Here is a 7,210-nt window from a genome sequence, read left to right on the forward strand (position 1 = left end):
GATTCACCCAGTCATCAAAGACCGGGTAAACCGCCTCGACGGTCCGTAGCCCCCACGTGGGGTTGGCCAATCGCCTCGACCACGACTCGAGCACGGACCGCCGAGAATGGGCCTTCCGCGCCCGCAGCTCACTTTCGGGGAGACGCGCCACGCCCCGAGCACGAAGCTCGCTGCGCCACCGATAGTCGGCAGCGAGCGACTCCGCCTCCAGCTCCCATGGCGGCGTCCCCGCCAATCTATGGTAAGCTTAGGCCACTTTTGCGCAGACGGCCTCATTTTTAGTTGAACTAAATTTTTTAATTGCATGGATGGATGAGCTCACAGCCCACCTGATGTTAAGTGGTTACCGATGCCCATAAACATCTACAATGTAGATGCCGCCACTCACCTTGAGATATGATTTCTAAGGTCTCAGTATGTTACAAAGGCTGCCCCACCCTTCAAACCGAAACTCATTACTGATTCACGGTAGAAACAGGCGGCGTGGTGGTACCTATCCGTGCGTCGTCACAAGACGTCCTACCACCAGTAAAAATAAGATTAGCACGTATTAGCGTCTAATCTGAAATATTTCAGCGCCCCAATTCAATCACACTCCTTTCATTTGCGCGTCTGATGCCGTACCGTCAGCACGAAACGAAATAAAAATTAAACGAAGTGTCATTCAAAGTAGAAACATCGAGACGGACCTCACAAAAACTACCACTAGATGTCGTTGTCATGAATGTAATTGTTTTTTGTATTAGAGATGTCGTAGGCGTCTCTTTTTGTTTAACAACACGTACGCTTTCCAACTATAATCGAAATCATAATAAAACTGGAATGGTTGTAGACACAGACGGACACAGAGTCGCGAGTTGCGCGTGATGAGCGAGGAGTGAATTAATAGGAACCTCCCGCTGGTAGAGCCATGTTAGATTGATAGATGATACGTAGCTCGGCTTATCGTCTCGGTTAAGTTTTTTAGCATGGGACCGTTTAAGCGAGAATTGTCTTCTGATATATAATTGGATTCTTATCTCGTGTACAATGGCCGTGTGATTGAGTCGCAGTGACCGGAATGTTTTGTCGTAGTTTCTAGTGGGCAACGCGTTATTAATTTCGAAAACAGAAAAAAAAAAATGTAATCGATTTCTGAAAACTTATTTTCCGGTTCAAATTAATTACGCTGTGTTAGAAAAACATTATTTCGAGAGGTAAAAGGCTATTTGGTGTAAGCGACATTGCGCTTAATACGTGACATTTTTTTTTTTTTTAAATGTTGTGTTCTGGAAAAGTACATATAAGATAGTACAAGTACACTCAGACGTTGAATGCCAATAACTTGACCATACAGCGACTGGGCTTGAAGCTAACACCCTAAAGTACAACATATAGTCTTCTCGCATTAAAACTGTATAATCCCAAAACTTACTAATTTTACAGGAGAGCGTTTTAAATTTTTAAGTGATATTTTTAATAATAATCACCTTTGCAACATTTATATTTTATTTTTTACCAGTTACATTATATGTCTTTTAAAGTAAGATAAAATTATATATTAATTTTGTTAATAGTAGTCAAAACATAGATAAACTAAAAAAAAAACTAAAACTAAACTACGCTCTTTTGACAGTATTTATGAGAAAAATATCGGCATATTAACTCAATTTCGAATATATTTGGAAATTGTACACTTTTAATACGAAAAGACGACATGTTGGTATATAACTGAGTATACTTGTAAGTAAGTAAGTACCTATACCAGTATAAGTTACTAGACCAACGAAGCGACCAAAGTTGCAAGTTTACTGGTCGCCATTAATCTAGTGAAGTCATAAACAATTCTTATGCACTTTTGTCTACCTCTCTGCCAGGCGCCTCAACGTGGGCTATTCTGTCATCACCTTGGCTGCTGAGTGATCATTCGGGCCTCAAAGAATTTGCTAACATTTGCCCTAGCAAGAGCAGTGCTTCGCTGAATCTACCACCGTATAGGAATCGCGACCCACTAAGAAGATCAAGCAAGAAACTCAGTGGACTGTGTCTACGGGCGCTTATAATCAATTGGGACGTAAGTTGACATGCCTTACTTATCTAATTGATTTAAAACCAGGTAAGCTGTTAGCTTGTCCTTAGTCCTTGTTCACACATCTAGGCCAGAACAAAAGATACAGAACCTAACAAGGAGCTAACAGCTGAATCATTGGCACGTTTTTTTTATGGCCCTTTTAGGCAAACGAGCAACGACCCATCTGATGGTGAGTGGTTACCGTCGCCCATGGACTTCAACAATGCCAGTGGCAGAGCCAAGTCGCTGCCTACCACTTAATACTCTCCACAAGCCTCGTTTGAAGAAGGACATGTCATAGCGCTCGGGAAACAATACGTATTAAATTAGTTCTATATCTTGGCTACAATAAAAGATGAGAATATTTTGTTATGTTCCTTTGAGCCACTGGCTCCGGTTCACATGGAATAGCAATTATATCAAACACCTACAAACACCTGAACACATGACAAGTAATAATGTATTCGATATGCAAATTGTACATCGCGTGTAAATGCCTCGGACGTGCGAAAGACCTCGTTCAGTTCCGATGTGGACGGACGTGGATTTTGTGACCGCGTCCATTGTTCACACGTCACGATTTCATTATAATATAACTAGCCCACGCTTCGCTTCGGAAAGTACAATTTATTGTTGGTTTATCCACTATTTAATGGATGTTATTATACATATAAACCTTCCTCTTCAATCACTCTATCTATTAAAAAAAACCGCATCAAAATCCGTTGCGTAGTTTTAAAGATTTAAGCATACATAGGGATATAAAGACAGAGAAAGCGACTTTGTTTTATACTATGTAGTGATAGTGATTATCGACTTAAAATCGCGTCTGCTTTTGCAGAAGTCGCTCTGATACGACGCTTAGCTGTTAATTACAAACCAGTGGTCGAAATTCGACTATAATTAATTGAAATTATAAGTTTGAACATTATTAAGGTTCTATTGTCAAAGACTAATAATTCTTCTATAATCATAGATTTCGTCAAAACAACACTATGGACAAATAATATTAAAGATAAACAATATTAACCTATTCTAAATTCGACCACAGACTATAAGCAATATCAAAAGTTTGACAATAAATAAATAGTATGCATATGTGTGTGTGTAATGTTTTTTTTTAGTGACTAATGTATTTTTTATGCATTATTTAAAAAAAGTATGAGCATTTTGCACCCCTTCTATATATTCTCTATAAGCGTGCAATTTTCGTAAAAAGGGGTATAAAGTTTTTGCTTCACGTATTAATGTATATAGGTAGATAACCCAGAGATTTAGATAAATGTTTTTCAAGTCGTTATAGCTGATTATAATTTAAAATTATAGATGTGACATTAACTGATGTCAAAAATTAATGAAAAGAATTTGAATATTTAAATGATCTAACTCAAGTCAAACTATTGTGGCGTCACAATGTTGTCACAAGCACAAATGTTTAGAACTCAAGGTAAAAAATATGCGAACGACGCTTTTACCAAATTTGCGATGGTAATAATTACGGCAACGAAATCAACATCATGTGTTTTTATATTCTTATTTTTAGCACTTCATACTTTTTATTCTATTACCCTAACTTCACTTTCTAAGCATTCTAAGCATGTATATTTACTTATTGCTAGTATTTTTTTAGGCATTTTTTTTTCATTTTTTCTTACCTATGCTGATAGCCTTGAGAGGCTACTTCAGCTTCACCCTAACGTGTAGGTGAGCTCATGGGGCTCACGGGGATCGGAAACGCGACCCACTGAGAAGATCCGGCGAGAAACTCAGTAGGCTGTCTGTGGGTTAATTCCCTCGTCGAGCCCTTCGTCGCAAACGACGGATTCAACGAGGACGGTGACAGGTGCTTGTGGTACCGTTGTGGTACCAAAAAGCACCGTTAATGGATCGGGAGGATCCGTAATGACATGTATTCCATAGTGCTATTAGTCTGCACTGAAATAATGTATCTGAAGGGACATATTATAAAGATTATGGAGAAGGATTTGAATCAAAACTATCTAGTTCGATTTTTTTTGGAACAATGAATTTTGTGTTCGTCTTGATAATTTGATATTTATTATTTTTGTCCTCTAATCGACATCAAAACTAAACATTTTTTTCTATTTTCCTTTCTAATTTAATGTCTAACAATGTTCTTATGTTACATATATTTCGGTCTATATAACCTTTTTTTCCTTACCTTAATCATTGGTAGCCTAAGAAAAGGATAACCTTTGACTGCTAATACACTTATTTACCTACATATATCAAATTCGCTACTACTATATACATTTGTATTATTATTATATTGTATTAAACACTGCCACGCCTGGGAAGACGGCAGGACACACTGTTATTATTATTATTATTATTTCCTTCTAATCATGTACATCTCTATTAAATTTCAAACGATTATTTTTGTGTATTACCACTTTATTACAATATTCTAAAAAATGTTGACCTATTTTCCTTTTCTTCAATCAGATAGGTTTTATTTTATTATTGAAATATCTAGTTTTTGTTCAGCATCGTAGTTGTGATAGTCAAAGATCGGACACTCCATCAAAATGCGAAGACTATTTCCGTGACTCCATCATGGCATACTCACGTTGGACTTTCTTTGCACTGTTCAAATGCCAAAGTAATAACTCCAGTTCGCCTTATTAGCTAATTAAGTTTTCTAGTACTCGCGTTCGTCTGTACTTGGATGAGCGAACCTACTTGATCAAATTTGCTTCTTCTTCTTTTTCTCCACCTTAGCCCACTAGGCGGGGTCGGCAGAGCCAATTTTTCTCTCCCGCTCTCTTCTATCAGCCGTCATTTCAACACTCATTCCTCTCTCTCTCATATCGTCATTCACACACTCCATCCATGTCTTCTTCGGTTGACCTCTTTTTGAAGAAGTCGTCGTGGCCTAAGTGATAAGACGTCCGGTGCATTCTTGTTGAGCGATGCACCGGTGTTCGAATCCCAGGCGGGTACCAATTTTTCTAATGAAATACGCACTCAACAAAAGTTTACGATTAACTTCCACGGTGAAGGAATAACATCGTGTAATAAAAATCAAACCCTAATTTGCGTAATTAGTGGTGGTAGACGCTTTTGTGAGTCCGAGCAGGTAGGTATCACCACCTTGCCTATTTCTGCCGTGAAGCAATGATGTGTTTCGGTTTGAAGGGTGGGGTAGCCGTTGTAACTATACTTGAGACCTTAGAACTTATATCTCAAGGTGGGTGGTCCATTTACGTCGTAGATGTCTATGGGGTCCAGTAACCACTTAACACCAGGTGGGATGTGAGCTCGTCCACCTATAAAATAGTAACCTAAATTCATAAACATCTTGCTATGTTCTGAACTCCAGCATAGTAAGATCAATCATCTCTCTTGATACAAGTACGCTGGAATTCGTGTCTATTTGGCTATGAACATATTTTAAACGCAATCAGAACTCGCTTTGATAACTTTGTCAGTTTATTATTAATAGTTAGTCACTATTAATACTTCTATGCCTACGTGCAAAATCAAAAATTTGGGACGACGCGGCGACGAAGATTTCGGGACAATAAACAAAAAAAAATGTGTGGTATTGTGGGACATCGGTAGGAACGAAGTTCCATATAAAAAAAAAAAGAAAAAGAATTACGAGATAAAAATCGCGCGATGAAATATCGCTGTGCGGAAAACAAGGCCTTATTCCACATACTTTTTCTTACGGTTTTTACTATCACATTTTTTTCAGTTCGGTCACGCAGCAAAATCCCTATCTCCTCCAAGCCTGTCGTTTTTTTTTTTTCCTACCTATGCTGATAGCCTTGAGAGGCTATTTCAGCTTCACCCTAACGTGTGTAGGTGAGCTCACGGGGCTCAAACCGGAGAGTTGCTAACACTGACCCTAGCAAGAGCAGTTCTTCGCAGAATCTACCACCGGATCGGAAACGCGACCCACTGAGAAGATCCGGCGAGAAACTCAGTGGGCTGTGTCTAGGGGCTAATTCGCTCGTCGAGCCCTTCGTCGCAAGCGACGGGTTCGACGAGGACGGTGACCGGTGCTTGTGGTGCCTAAAAGCACCGTTAATGGATCGGGAGGATCCGTAATGACGTGCTTTGGGCGACGTCGACTGTTTACCATTCGATCTACAGGATCGGGTATGTAGTTTCCAGCGGCCACGACAAGAGGGTTCTCATGTCGTGCCGCCTTCTCGAAATGGCGCAATGATGCCGACTGTAGATACTTACTGACAGAGTCGAGCTCCAGGTCATCGTGGAGATCCACGTTCCTCAGGAACCATGGTGCTCCGACGGCTATCCTGCAGAATCGGGATTGAATAACCTGAAGGGGCTTCAAGTTGGTGCGGGCTGCGTGAGCGAACACTACGCTTGCATACGTCACAACGGGGCGTATGCAAGTTTTGTAGAGAGTTACCTTATTACGGAGGGACAGTTTGCTTCGCTTGCAAAGCATAGGGTAGAGACGTCCTAATATGAAGGCGGCACGGTCGCGTACCGTTTTAATATGGGGACGGAATGTCATCCCTCTGTCGAGGGTGACGCCTAGGTATTTGACCTGCGAGGCCCACGGTATGGGCTGGCCAAAGAGAGTAACGGGGCTAACGGCGGAGGTGTTTGCGCGCCTATTAGGGAGTGGGATGCTCGAAGTGGTATTCGGAGGGCGACCCCTTTTGAAGAGCACCGCTGTGCTTTTCGTGGGGTTGATGTCGATGCGCCACTTCCGGAACCACTGTCCCATGGTGGCTACTGCGATCTGGAGTTGCCGATGTAGCAACGACATCTTCCTACACGAGTAGTAGATAGCCGTGTCATCGGCGAAGAGCGCTAGATGGGTATCCGCAGACCGGGGTATATCATTGATATACAAACTAAATAATAACGGGGAGAGCGCGGAGCCTTGCGGGACTCCGGCAGTCAGATGACGGGGGCGAGAGCGAGTTCCCTCTACTCGATATCGAAACAAACGGTTCGACAAGAAGTCTCGTATGATGAGCACGAGTCTGTCTGGCACTCCCATGTTGTACAGTTTGTAGATCAACCCGTTGTGCCAGACTTTGTCGAACGCCTTCGCGATATCGAAGAAGAGGGCGCCGGTCGGGATTTGTTTACGCCTATTTAGCCCTATTAAGATGTGCTCCGTGAGGCGGTGCACTTGTTGTACGCACGAGT

This window comes from Bombyx mandarina, chromosome 21 (assembly GCF_030267445.1).
Source record: "Bombyx mandarina strain Sakado chromosome 21, ASM3026744v2".
NCBI classification, from domain to species: domain Eukaryota; kingdom Metazoa; phylum Arthropoda; class Insecta; order Lepidoptera; family Bombycidae; genus Bombyx; species Bombyx mandarina.